Raw genomic sequence first — 14,453 nt, forward strand, 5'->3', positions numbered from 1 at the left:
AAGCTCAGTAAAAGAAAATACCCAAAACCCAAGATGTAGACATATTTCCAAATAGTCTTTTAAAATAAACAACACAGAGCCAAATACAGGGGTGAAAGCCTTATCTTTCAGGAAAGTAGGAATAGCCATTAGCTACCTTACCCATTCAGCTCTGCAACTTCCAAAATTGAGCTACTCCCTGTCTACCCATGCCTTCATTACCTTGCTGTTCTGCCCTCTCATTGATTCTTAGCAGAGCTACTTCACTTCCTTATCACTGCCTGTCTGTTCGGACCTCCAAGTCTCTATGATTGCAACATGGATTAAAGGCATGTGCCACTATGCTTGGCTGTTCCCTAGTGTGTCTTTGAACACACAGAGACACTGCCTGCCAAGTGTTCAGATTAAGGGTGTGTGCTAACCCTGCCTGAATTGTGTTAATGGCTTGTTATTTATATCTACATTAGTTGGTCCAATGTTTACCTTTACCACACCTTCTGCATAATCCAGAAGGGAGGAGTATTGTGTTGTCATTGTTCCTTGAATAAGCATCCTTTCTAGGAATGCCCTGTTTACACTCTCTTTTCAAATGGCCTTGTTTACCACAAACACAACATATGACATTTTTTCCTCAAAGTTTTTGAATATAACTCTCCTACCCACATATCATCATGGTCATGAGACTCAATAAAAATTGTGTCCCTGATCCAATCCTCCAAGGGTGCTGACCTTGCCTTTAACAGCAAGATTATTCTTTTACATGCTGCATTCGCATTCTAAAAAACCAAAGATTCAGTTATTACCTGTCTAGCTTCTGAATTTGGTATCATTCCATTTACTGCTAAGACAGCCTTTGTAAGAAATCCATAAAGGTTTCTCTGGGTCCCTGTAAAACTTTTGTGAATGATTCAATCTTTTTTCCTACTTTCTCAATTCTGTCCCATGCATTCATGGCTGCCATGGGGCATAGAATTAAGGTTTGGTTATCATATAAACATTGTCTTTGTATATCAGAGTATTCACCTTCTCCAAGAAGCAGATGCTGGGAAACTTCCACACCTCTAGTTCTCCATTGATGTTCTATTTTCTTTTTTTTTTTCTTTTTTTTTTTTTTTTTTTTTTGGTTTTTCGAGACAGGGTTTCTCTGTGTAGCTTTGCACCTTTTCCTGGAACTCACTTGGTAGCCCAGGCTGGCCTCAAACTCACAGAGATCCGCCTGGCTCTGCCTCCCAAGTGCTGGGATTAAAGGAGTGCTGGGATTAAAGGCGTGCGCCACCACCGCCTGGCGGTGTTCTATTTTCTTAGGCTCATACTTAAGCCATGTTTGCCATTGTAATTGTAGTCCAGACTCCAGGACAGATGTTACCAAACCTTTCCAGTCCTGAGGAATAATTCTATTACAAGTTGACCATGAGTTTAATATTTGCTTTACAAATAGAGAATACATACCACATGATACTATAGCTTCCTTAAATCTCCTTAAATCTAACATTTCCACTGGAATCTAATCAGCAAGACATGCCCATAAGCAAGTAGTTCCTAGAAGGTTATCAGATAAATTAAGTTTGGTTGTTTACAAACAGGCTGTCTCTCTGTATCCATATAATTCAACCCTGTAATAATTTCACCTTTAAATTCATTTGTCTGAATGAATTTCTCTATAATTCATTTTAACAGGTTTTTCTAAAGCTTTTATCTTGGCACTTAAATTGGCCAACATTTTTAATACTAAAATAAGGACAATTAAACAAATAATATTCATAATTGATGTTACATACATTCAATCAACATTAATTATCCTCCCATTCATTTTCAGACTGCTTAATGGGTTATCAAACAAAGATCAATTGCCTTCCATTGTAAAAAGTATTTTCCATTTTTTAATATGGATAAAATTCTTCTTTATCTAGGTTCTCCCTTTAAGTTATCTTAATGGACTTACCAAGTCTGCATAGAAAAGTAGAAGTCCAAGGGAATTTCAAAGCAACTACCTAGTGTGGTAGCAGTCTAAAATGTGGAGAGAGAGAGAGAGAGACAGAGAGAAAGAGAGAGAGAGAGCCTACTATCCACCAAGAGAAAAAAAACTTAAGAAAGTCTAGTCACGTGTACTGGCCTGAGCCATGCAGGGACTGAGACAGGGGCTCTGTATCCCCATAAGCGGTTTGGCTGCTTGTAGCTAAGGCTTCGTGTGTGTATCTACAGTCAAGTGCAGCTCTGACTGCATGTAGCCTGGATTGCTTGTAGCAAAGTCCATGCCTGGGGGCTTGTAAGCTCCAAACAAGCCAGGGGTCTGTAACCCCTGGCCTGTAAGGCCACCAATGGTTATTTAATGAATTCTTGCCACCTGGGCACCAATTGTAGACAAATTTCTAAACACTCTTATAAAATGTAAAACACAGAGCCAAATATAGGAGTTAAAGCCTCAGAGATAAGGGAAATAGTGATAGCCACCAGCTACCTTACCCCACCATCTCCAAAACTTCCAAAAATGAGCTATTTCCTGTTTACCCATGCCTCTATTGCCTTGCTATTCTGTCCTCTCATTGGCTCTTAGACCAGCTACCTCACTTCCCTGTCACTGCCTGTCTGTACAACCTCCACATCTCTATGGTTGGTACTGGGATTAAAGGCACATGTCACTATGCTTGGCTGTTCCCTATTGTAAGTAAATTGGTCACAACAATTCTGGGTTTAGTCCCAGATTTTGGCACCAAAACATGAGTTTTGCAACTTTGGGAAAGGTGTCCTGACTACCTGGGAGTCAGGCAACACCTTGAGCTGCTTAGGATAGCTCTGATGGCTGAACTGCAAGATATCCCAGACATCTCGAGCTCCTCAGAAAAATAGCTCTTCCCTGAAGGAGTCTCAGACACCTGGAGCTGTTTAGCACAGCTCTGATGGCTGGAACTGCTAGGAGACTGTTTAGCTCTGGAATGAAGTTTTTCTGACTTTTCAGGAAAGTCAGGCCTGGAACTGCTTCAGCAAGGAAGGGTATCCTGACTGTTCAGGAAAGTCAAGGTATCCGGACTGTTCGGGAAAGTCAGGCTAATACCTGGTGTGATGGGGGATGGTCTCCCTGCAGGATATAGCAATCCTACTCCTCTTCTGAAGAGCTGCTACAGCTGAGGTTTGCTCATCCCACACTTAAGGGGGCTTCCTAGCAGAGCTCTGCTTCTCAGGCCTAAGAAATTGAAAAATGTAGCAATCTCCTCCAGCTCAGGAGAAAACCATTACTTTTCAGCTCTCTCTTGCTCTGTCCACTGAGGGATGTCTCAGTACAGATCTTCTGTTCAGCTCTCCCTTGGTCAATCCACTATGGGATGTCTCAGCAAGTTTCTTCTGTTCAGCTCCCCCTTGATCAATCCACTATGGGACATCACAGAAAGGTTCTTCTGTGCACCAGTGAATGAAGATCTTCACACCCAAAACTCTTTTGAGAAAGAGAGTTATTTGGGAAGGAAGTACAGGCAATAGCTACTTCTACCAGGTTGTAGAGAACAGCTCACAACTGACCAGGCAGGGTGGTTTATATAGGATGTCCTGGGAGCAGAGTCAACTGTGATTGGTTAGATATATTCATCTCCCCTAAACATAGAGATCTTTGGCGAAGGTCTGTAGAATGATTGTAAATCCAGAGTGTGTGAACAGACTGAGGGAACCATTGCTTTCCAAATACCACAGGACAAGTGAATATATGAAGTTACAGTGATTGTGACAGTATTCACAAGACTTGTGATTGCTTAATTGAGAAAGAAAAATCTAGCATGGCACTGGGAAGTAGGCACAAAATCCCATGTTTTTTTATTTTTCTTTTATAGAAAATAGATTGATTTGTAGATGTAACCAACCTTCTTATTAAGTAAGAAACACAGAACCAATACTAAGAAGAAAGCCAAGAGGTCAGAGCTAAGAGCTAAAACCTTACCTTCCTCCTGCGGTGGTCCTACCTCTCCAAACCAGAGCTACCCCTGTGTTAAAGTCTTTATATAGAGTTCCTGTTCTGCCTTCTCATTGGTTGTAAACCCAACCACATGACCGCCTCATCACGGCCTCTCTGTATAGACCTCCAGGTTTTCTATGATTGGTATTGAGATTAAAGGCATGTGTATCCAATACTGGCTGTATCCCTGAACACACAGAGACTTACCTAGCTCTGCCTACCAAGTGCTGGGATTACAAGCATACGGCACTACTGCCCTGCTTTCCTGTGGCTTGCTAATAGCTCTGACCCCCGGGCAACTTTATTTATTAACATACAAATAACATTTTAATACAAATAAAATATCACCATAACACATGATCAGTATTATGATTAATTCAATGAGCCATTTTTGCTGTATTTCTTTTCTTTCTGTTTTTTAGGACACTCTTCAAAATATTAGTGTTAGTTCTTTCAAGGTTTGCAGAAGTAAGCAGAGGACCCATCCAGTCACTGGCTTCTTTTGTAAGGACCATTTTCATGATGCTTTCTGGTAATTTGTAATTGTTTATACCTTTTGGAGTCATTGTATCAGGTCATATGTGTCTAGGAATTTGTCTACTTCTAGATTTTTCACATTTTTTAGAATAGAAATTTCAAGGTGTTTCCTAAATATTCACTGGATTATATTGGGATCTGCAAAGTCACTTCTTTTCATTGCAAATTTTGTAATACCTACTCTTAGTTCCCTTGCCCCTTTCCAAATGACTTTTCTCAGTGCAGCAATCTTGGTTCAAAGTTGTCTCCTTTTTTTTTACTTATTTACTTATTTTGAGACAGAGTCTCTGTCTATGTAGCCCTAGCTGCCCTTGGCATTTACTTGCAAAACAGGCTGTTGTTGAACTCATAGAGATCCACCTGCCCCTGCTTTCCCAGTGCTTAGATAAAAGCAGTGCCTTCTGTTGTTGAACTACATCTTCCCATGCCTTGCTGATCAACAGATGCCAATGAGAGGCCTGTTATCACTCTGTTGTGTTTACACTTGCAGAGTGATATCATTTTCCTTTACAACTTGTGATTTGTTTTATTAGTTATCTATTCCTCAACATCTAACTACAATATGAAGCATAGGGTTTTTCTCTAGCTATAACTATCAGGTCTCTAAATACCTTTCCTGTTTGGGATGGCTATGTCTTTCTCTACATTTGAGAAATTCCTATCCCATCACTAAATACAGTCTCTCTGCGAACTTTTAATTTAGGTTTGTTCTTAATTATATCCCAGAGATCTTGTGTATTTTATTCTTTTCACTTTTGAATGTGGTATTTCGTGGCCTTTTCCTCCATCCTTCATACTTCTATACTGTCAAGTCTGCCTACTTTGCACTGTGCTTTTTTACTTGATTCATTGACTCTTTCAAGTCCACTATTCATCTTATGAAATTAACATTACTTATTTCACTGTATATTCATGGGTTTAACGCACTAGGGGATGGTTAGCTGGGAAGACTTTTCTTTTGTGCTGTGGTTCCTCCTTATGCTGCTGACTGTTTTGTTTGTGAAGCAAAAGAGTTTCCTCTTTCTTTCACTATTTCTTGATTTATTTACATACTACTCAGGAAGTCACGGCCTTTACATCAATGTTGAAATGAATTTCTGTTCCTACAGTAGTTTTAAGTTCTTGAATTTTGTTAAGGTATTTCATCATCTTAAGTTACTTACAAGGTGATTGGTGAAGACCAGGTTAAGCACAGTGCAGGTGGACACTGGTTTTACAGCTTCTTTTATTTTAAAGGCTCTCTTTTCTGAGAAACAGTATTTAATTTCCTTATCAGGAATCATATGGCTGAGGTTGGTGAGTCCAGACAAGGAGAGAGAGGAGGGATTCCATCAGCAGAGGGCCTCAGGATCATGATGGGGAAACCTATGTAGACACCAGATCAAACTAGTGGGAACACATTACTTTGAACCAATAGCTGTGGAAGCTCCATGGGACTGGACTAGGCCCTCTGCATAAGCAAGACAGTTGTATAGCTTGATCTGCTTGAGGGGTCCCCTGGCAGTGGGATCAGGATCCATCCCTGGTGCATGAGCTGTCTTCTTGGAGTCACTGCCTATGGTGGGACACCTTGTACAGCCTTGATACATGGAGAGGGGCTTGGACTTGCCTCTGCTGAATGTACCAGGCTCTGCTGACTCCCCATGGGAGGCCTTACCTTTTTGGAAAGGGTATGGGGGCTGGGTTGGTAGGGGAAGACTGGAGAAGCAAGAGGAGGGAGCAGAGGGAGATCTGTGTTTGGTATGTAAAATGAGTAAAAAATTCCTTCATATAAAAAAGAATCATAAGGCTATGCATAATTCAACCTTTGCTTTGTAAACTTCTACCCTGCATCATTCCTTTTTTATCTGTCCTTATTGCACTTTCAAGTATTATTTTTGGTAACTAATTTTCCTATGGCAGTAAACATAGTGTACTTTGATTTTAGATATTATAGTAAACTTGCTACTGCCTTTTCTGCTCAAGATTGATTTGATGTTTGGAGGTTTGGGGAAGTGCCTTACAAATTTTAGAACTATTTTTCTCTTCTGTGAAGACTATTACAAGGATTTCTCTAAAGAGAGGATTCAACTCATTGTCGTGTATTCATGTGGATTGTATGATACTGGTGAACCATGGAAAAGGTCATTCTTGGATTATACTAGTGTCATCTTCAATTTTTGTATTCAATGTTCATAGTTCCCATAAGAAGTGTTGCATCTCATTGGGTAGGCTATTTTGCCTTTTTGGGCTTCTTGAAAAATATGAGTGAACTGGGAATGAGGGGTGGGCAATGAAGGGTAGGGGATGGGGGATGAGAACAAAAGGGGAATGGGATTGTCAATCTGGAACAGGGATGGAGGGGGAAAGCAATGAAAGATACCATGATAGAGGGAGACATCATGGGGATAGGGAGAAACCATGTGCTAGGGAAGTTCCTGGGAATTCACAAGGATGACCCCAGCTTAGACTTAGCAATAGTGGAGAGGATGCCTGAAATGGCTTACACCATTAATCAGATCAGTGAATACCCTAACTGTCATCATAGACTCTTTCTCTAGTAACTCATGGAAGCAGATGCAGAGATGCACAGACAAATACCAGTCCAAGGTCCAGGAGTCCAGTCAAAGAGAGAGAAGACAGATTCTATGACCAAGGGCTTGAAGATCATGATGGGGAAACCTACAGAGACAACCAAACCAAACTAGTGGGAACTCACAAAATTTAGATTGACAGCTGTGGAGCCTGCATGGGACTGATGAAGCCCTCTGCATAATCCAGACAGTTGTATAGCTTTATCTGCTTAATGGGCCCCCTGACAATAGGATCAGAATCTATCCCTGGTACATTAGCAGGCTTTTTGGAGCCCACTACCTATGATAGGACACCTTGTACAGCCCGCTGGCAGAGGAAGAGCTTGGACCTGCCTCTACTAAATGTACCAGGCTCTGCTGACTCCCCATGGGAGGCCTTACCTTCTTGTAGAAGGGAATGGGGATTGGGTTGGGGGGGTAGGCTGGAGGGGCTGGAGGAAGTAAGAGGGGGATTTTTGATTTGTTTGTAAAATGAATAAAATTTTTTCTTAATAAAACGAAAGAAAATATCATGAGTGATGTGTTGGGGGGTTTTGTTTTGTCTTGTTTTCTTATTTTGTTTTGTGCTAACTTCTCATGTTTTCTTAATATTTTCCTTGCAGATTTTTTCTTTCTTTTCTGAAGACTATTTTTTTTCCTTTTTTTTCCCTCCTGCCTCCACCTCCTTCAGGAAATTCTACCGGAGTGTGCCACCACAACCGGCTTCTGAAGACTCTTTATTTCTTTAGTCTGTCACTAGACTTTTCAAACAGGATTTCTGTGTGTTTAATTATTTATTTGACCTTCAATAGATCACATGCTCCACACGTTAAACATATTCTTAATGAAAAGTAGCTGTACTACACAGAGGCCAGTGATTTCAGGGAATCCTCCTGCCTCTGACCTTCAGTAATAAGGTAGAAGACCTCCACCTTCATTCTTGGCTTCACATGGATGTTAGTGATCTAACCACAAATCCTTATGTTTGTGCAGTATGTACTTGACCCACTGAACCACCTTCCAGGCCACCTTGTTTCATATAAAATTTCACCAAAAATATCTTCTACTGAAATCTGTGCTCTTATTACAGAAGCCAAAATTCCAAGTGATTATATTGTAGAGGACACAGTTCCTTGTACTCATGGATAAGCACTTGGAAAGCCAAAAGCGCTAAACATTAAGGGTTGAATCTTCATCTTCAAAGATATGTAACTTGTTTTCCACCTGGAATGCTTGGAATGGATATAATTAATAGCGTGGTAACCTGTGTTGTCTGTAGGGCTAGGAGACACCTGCATCCTGCAAGCTATTATGCTCTAACTCAATTTATTCCGTAGATTTTAAGCCTTGTTTCTCAGTCAATAGAATCCTTCCTTGTAGGGATATCACATGTACTTTACAAAAGCCTCGGTGATCCTTGTGTTATCTGTAGGGCCAGGCCACACCTGACTCCCATAGACTTTTATGTTTACCTCAACCACTCTCCTTAAACCTTATATTGAACATTGTTTCTCAGTTATTAGAACTCACATTTTTGGAAGAGATAATATGTCCTTTGCAAAGAGTTTCAATATTAGTGTGACTTAAACTTTGTTGTACAAATGGAAATGAGTAAATTATCATTTAGAAAATTTTTTCCAAAATTGTGCAAGAAATTCCAAGAAATGCAGATACTGACATAAGAAATAGAGCAAGGAGAAGTAAGTTAGATTTAAAAAAGTAATAATCAAACATGAAGAAAACATGAATATAGTTGGTTTTGTTAGTTTATCATGGTCACAAGTTTTTTTTTTAGAAATTTAAAATCTAAATTTATATATTTTATTTACCCTCTGTGGATTACGCATATCACCAACAAGTTGGCAAATACATTGCACAAAATAGAGTAAACACAACATGAGAGAGAGAGTTTTTACACACTTGCCTAAACACAGGTGCATTAAAGCACATACACACATTGAAACATAAAAGTTTATGCATGCACACCAATGTTCTTGTGTGATTACCTTCCACAACATGCATAACATTCTGAGGCATGAGGGACTGATCAAGAACCATGCTTAGGCTTTTAGTTCATTTTATTTTTTTACCAGTGTTCTTGTATGATGACTGTACACAATGTGCATAACATTCTGAGTTATAAGAAATTATTCAAGAGCCATTCAGAGGCATTCAGTTCATGCTTTCTTTTTTAAAGATTTATTTATTTATGGCGTATACAGTGTTCTGCATGCATGTGTGCCCGCACGCCAGAAGAGGGCACCAGATCTCATTGCAGATGGTTGTGAGCCACCATGTGGTGGCTGGGAATTGAACTCAGGATCTCTGGAAGAGCAGCCAGTGCTCTTAACCTCTGAGCCATCTCTTCAGTCCCTCAGTTAATGTTTTTTTTTAAAGATTTATTTTAGTTATTATGTAAAGAGTGTTCTTTCTGCAAGTTTGCCATATGCCAGAAGAGGGCATCAGATCTCACTATAGATGGTTGTGAGCCACCATGTGGTTGCTGGGAATTGAACTCAGGACCTCTGGAAGAGCAGACAGTGCTCTTAACCTCTGAGCTATCTCTCTAGCCCTCAGTTCATGCTTTTAATCATATCAGGGCCTTATAAACTTCTCATCCAGGGAGCACTGTTGCTGGATGCCATAGAATAGTGAGTCATGAGAAGAAAGGGACTCATAGTTGGGAAACACCCAGAGATGACTGCATGTGTATACTGGGAACCAGCTAGGATTATGCAAGAAGACCAGGAGCAATTGAAAGAGGCAGGTGATTATATAAAAGAAAATAATTGTACTCACCTGAAGAAGGATAGTTTTGATAGCCCTGGACTCAGTGGAAGATCTTGGGGAAGTTTGGGTCTTGGGCATGTGTTGCATCCTCTGCTTGTGCCTGTACAAGGTAAGAACAGTTGATATGCTGGCCCAGACCATGAGGCCCACACACACAGCATCAGGAAGAGGCAGGAACACAACATGCAGGATTTGGCTAGTCTTGTCAAGACAAACAGAGCAGTAGCCAAAGTCTTATATACTTTTCATGTTTCTATCTCCCAATTTTCAAGTCAAGTAGAGGAGATTATAAATATTTGTTAGGATGTTCAGAATGCAACAAAAGCATGGGAAGAAGCCAAAGTGCTTAAATGTTTTGTTTTTAAACTCTGCCCACCTGGAGTCCCTGTGGCTGATGGTGATGGCCTGGAAGACACACATGAAGCTGCTGCTGCAAATACATGTACCCCTTCCTATGTTGTGAAGGTAGAAAAGGAGCTTGCATCCAAAATCAGTTATGAAAACTTTCAGCCCAAAAGCTGCCATGGTCTGGGGTACTCCTTTACATAGCAGAGTTAAGAAATTGGCTACAACCAAACAGTTCAGAATCCAATCTGTGGAGTTCAGCTTGTACCTTGGGAAGTAAAGCAGTAAGTAATTATAGAAGACAGAAGAGTTGCCCAGAAGTCCAAATGTAGTCCGTGACAAGAAGATCATTCCTAGAACCAGATTCCTGCCAGTCATCCTATCATTTCCTGATTTCTGAACCTGAGGATCATGCAGGGGAACATGAGGCATGGGCTGAATTTCTGTCCCAACAAAATTCCACATTCTCTATCCACAAAATCTCCACTAGAAACAATGATTATTTGCAACATTGGGAAAGTTTGGACATGTTTATTTCGGTGTTAAAGAATGCTCCTTTCACACAGAGCTGCCTAAGAGACAGGAGACTTGATAATTCTTGCACTCTTCAGTCTGTGACCAGAGCATAAAAGTGACTTTACCAAGCACAGAAAAAATGACTTAGGCAGAGAGGGGTTATAGATTTGTAAACTCATGCTCTGATTATAGGAACAACAAGGACTTGAACCTGGCTGAATGGCAATAGAGAAAACATGGAAAGATACAGTGCAGTTCACTGACTGCTGCTCAGGTGGCTTCTTCAAATACAGCAGTGCAGTGTTTCCTTTGTGCTTACATGTAGCTGCTCACCCTACAATGCTGCTGCTTTGACCTCTTTTTTGCATCATGTGTTCACATGAATGTAAAGTTCTATTTTCAGGTCAATATAAATTATGTGTAATTGTTTCCAGCAACTAACAGACACTATAATGTGGCAATAACTTGCCCGATAGTGAATTATGTCCAACTTTGTTTGATACAATGCCCCTATATCTGTATGATTTCAGACAGACTCTTCTGGCTCTGGCTCTATGTGAGAAACATAGGAGTAATGTGCTACAGAACTATTAACAGCTATGTCATATAGTTCAGACAATAAATAAGGGTACATTTAAAAATATTGTGTGTAATAGAAGTAATCTATCTTCAGTCTTAGATCACACACCTAAATTCTAATGCATAACTTCAGAATATGAAAACATTGGCTATTAATGTAAGAATGGAGAAAATTCTAATATACAAGATGTACATGCAACATAGTTGTGTGGAAAATGGAACTTAATTGTCTGAACTGGGAATAGTTAAAATGTGGATTTTCTTAGACTGTTTGCTTATGATCACTTTCAGAACACAGATGAGATTCAAGATGTTGAAAAGTCTTCAGCATCACCCTATTCTATATCCAGACTCATCACTTTTAAATTCTTACAACTTGGTGGGTGACTTATTCCACTTGATTTCAATATTTTGAAAACTGACTGCAGGGCACACCTCTAACAGCTGGCATCAGATGGACAGCATTTCCTTAACTCTCCTTATAAACATTTACAGAGAAAATAACACAAGGGACCCAAAACAAGGCATATTTGTACAAGAGATTCAAATATTTTCTCCATTTATTTTGTTTTGCCCAAATTTATGTAAAAAAAAAACAACCTTCCATTAACAAACGAATATTTTCATAAATAATTCCAGTAATCTGAGAAATGAATGCTTTATCTTCTTCCAAGTACAAAACCTTCAGGCGGGCTGGAGAGATGGCTCAGCGGTTACGAGCACTGGCTGCTCTTCCTGAGGTCCTGAGTTCAATTCCCAGCAACCACATGGTGGCTCACAAACATCTGTAATGACATCTGGTGCCCTCTTCTGGCCTGCAGACAGAACACTGTATTCATAATAGATAAATTTTAAAATAAAAAAAAATACATCAGGCACACTCAACACCAACAATATGAATGTATTTCATGATTCTTACAATGCTAATTAAATAGCAGATTATTAATGTAACATTGTGTTTCCATGTGTTCTTTGCTTTATTTCACTCATCTGTTCTACAATTTAAAATACTTAATTAGAAAATACTGCATATGACAAGGGTACAGTGGGAAGGTTTGGGATATGTAAATGTTGTAATCTAATCACTACATTCATGTTCAGTCATACATCTATCACCATCTCACAGTTACACTTTGCATATGAGGACTCAGGACAACAAAATATGTACTTTATCATGGTTCAGTAAACAATACAGATTATTAACCACATTCACCCTCCTCTCTTCTGCTAATTCAGGCTCTTTATAATTGAAAGATTAAATGCTTTAAGGAGATCAGGAGATCACTTTACACCACAGTTTTCTTTACTACATGAGTCCTGTTGCTGAGAGCCATGGGAATGTTCAGCAGATGACAACTAGTGTTAGACCAGTCAACCCACCAGATGTGTAACTACCTAATAGGGAGCCCCACCTGGCAAAGCCATGGGGTCACTGGCTGTGGAAAATAATTGTCTTCCATCTGTAACTGTCTTGGATGCCATTGCTATGCCTCCCTAATAAGAAGAGCTGTGGGGTTCCTTCCACAGCCCATTGGTAGTGCGTTTTACATCATTGGGCATACTACAGTTGTGGATGGTCAGGTTATATTTATGTTTAGGCTGTATAGTTCTGATGAACAGAATTATTACCAGAATATTCTTCTTTACTGACACAGGAAAGTAATAGTATTCTCAGTCTCAAAGACAGCCTTTACACATTTTTCAAAGACCTTAGAACAAGTCCAAAACAGACTAAGCTGCCCCTATAGAAAATACACAAAGACTAATTCCCAGTTGTTGTTTATTGCTAAGTCAAGGCCAGGCTGTCTACATCAAGACATAGTCCTTGCAGTGTCTCTCTTTCTGCATGTACTCTAATTGCTGAAGGTTCAGCCAATTTTTTTTTTTTTTTTTTTTTTTTTTTTACTGTCTGGAATCCCTCACCAACTTAGAGCTATGTGCATGGATCAAAGTGCCATTACTAGCCTAAGAGAGACTACGTGACTTAACCTGTGTTTTGAGAGTGGGTAAGACCCTGAAAATGTAACTTATAATTGTCCAGAGTTCAGCTGTTGAGAAGCACAGCAGCAGCAGCAGTATGGAGAGAGATGGCTGTGAAGATCTATGTGAGAGTTGCTGCAGAATGTGAGTGAAGTGTGTGTGTGTGTGTGTGTGTGTGTGTGTGTGTTGAGTGATAAAGAAAGAGCATGTGAGAAGTGAGGGAGTAAGTGGGTGAAAGAGGGAGTGAGTAAAGAGCAAGTGAATAATCTAGAAAAAAGTACGTGTGTAAGTGAATGTGAGAGGGAGCTGTGTGAAAGAGCTGCTGCTACAAAGAAGAGCTAATGCCTAGAACTATGGAAAGCACTCCATGGTGAGAGAGCTATGTAAATGAGATGTTTAGCTGTGGCTGGGTGTAGATTTGTAAATGTCTGGAGGCAAGGAAGATGAAGCTGAATAGAAAAGATATGTAGAAGAGAAATGTATGTAAAAGAAAGACATGTAGCCATGTGAAAAGATGTATGTATGTAAAGATATGTAGCTGTATGCCCCAGGGTGGAGATATGTAACTGTGTGGCGACAGAAAGAGTCAGAGACCATTCTTAAGATGAAGTAAAAGAGAAAGATAATATCAGAAAACATATGTGTTTCCTTATTTTACTAGTCAGACAGACAGAAACTTACTCCTAAAATGTTTCCTATCCCTTGCTACTTTGAGGCATCCCTTTTATTACCCTGTGCTGATTGTGGGAGCTAATCTCTCACGGTTCATGATATCCTGTCACTGTCGAACACATTGTTGCGGAATTCTTCAATGAAGGGTGTCTGGAACCCCATGTCTCTTTGCTGGCAGATCCTATACCTTAAGAGGATGTTTCCTTCCTTGATAGTTTCTACATACACACAAGTTGAATCCCCACTCCCCTTTTGATATAGTCACTTACCTACAATGTTGACATAGAATTTGCCTTTTGAAATCTACATGCATATTGCAATGTGAAGCACACAACACTAGATCTTCTCTGCATTGCTAATCCCACCTCCATAGTCTTTTTGCCCAAGACATGTGCTAAAGGGAGGCAGCCAGTGCCTGAAATACGGCTGTATGATTCTGTGACCTCCCCTCCCCTCAGACCTTTAATTATCATCTCACCTGTGAGGGTAGGTAGTATACAGCTGTGTGGAGACAAGACTTTTTATAGGCTGTCTTTAGGGTGTGTTATTCAAAACACAAATAA

The 14,453-nt window shown here is 39.9% G+C and overlaps 1 pseudogene; it reads right to left on the minus strand.

Annotated features, from left to right (window-relative positions):
* Positions 1-9,611: 9,611 nt before the first annotated feature.
* LOC128124313 (vomeronasal type-1 receptor 4-like) lies at positions 9,612-10,578 on the minus strand (annotated as a pseudogene).
* Between the last annotated feature and the right edge of the window lie 3,875 nt (positions 10,579-14,453).

This window comes from Peromyscus californicus, unplaced genomic scaffold (genome assembly GCF_007827085.1).
Source record: "Peromyscus californicus insignis strain IS unplaced genomic scaffold, ASM782708v3 Scaffold_4__1_contigs__length_199733344, whole genome shotgun sequence".
NCBI classification, from domain to species: Eukaryota; Metazoa; Chordata; class Mammalia; order Rodentia; family Cricetidae; genus Peromyscus; species Peromyscus californicus.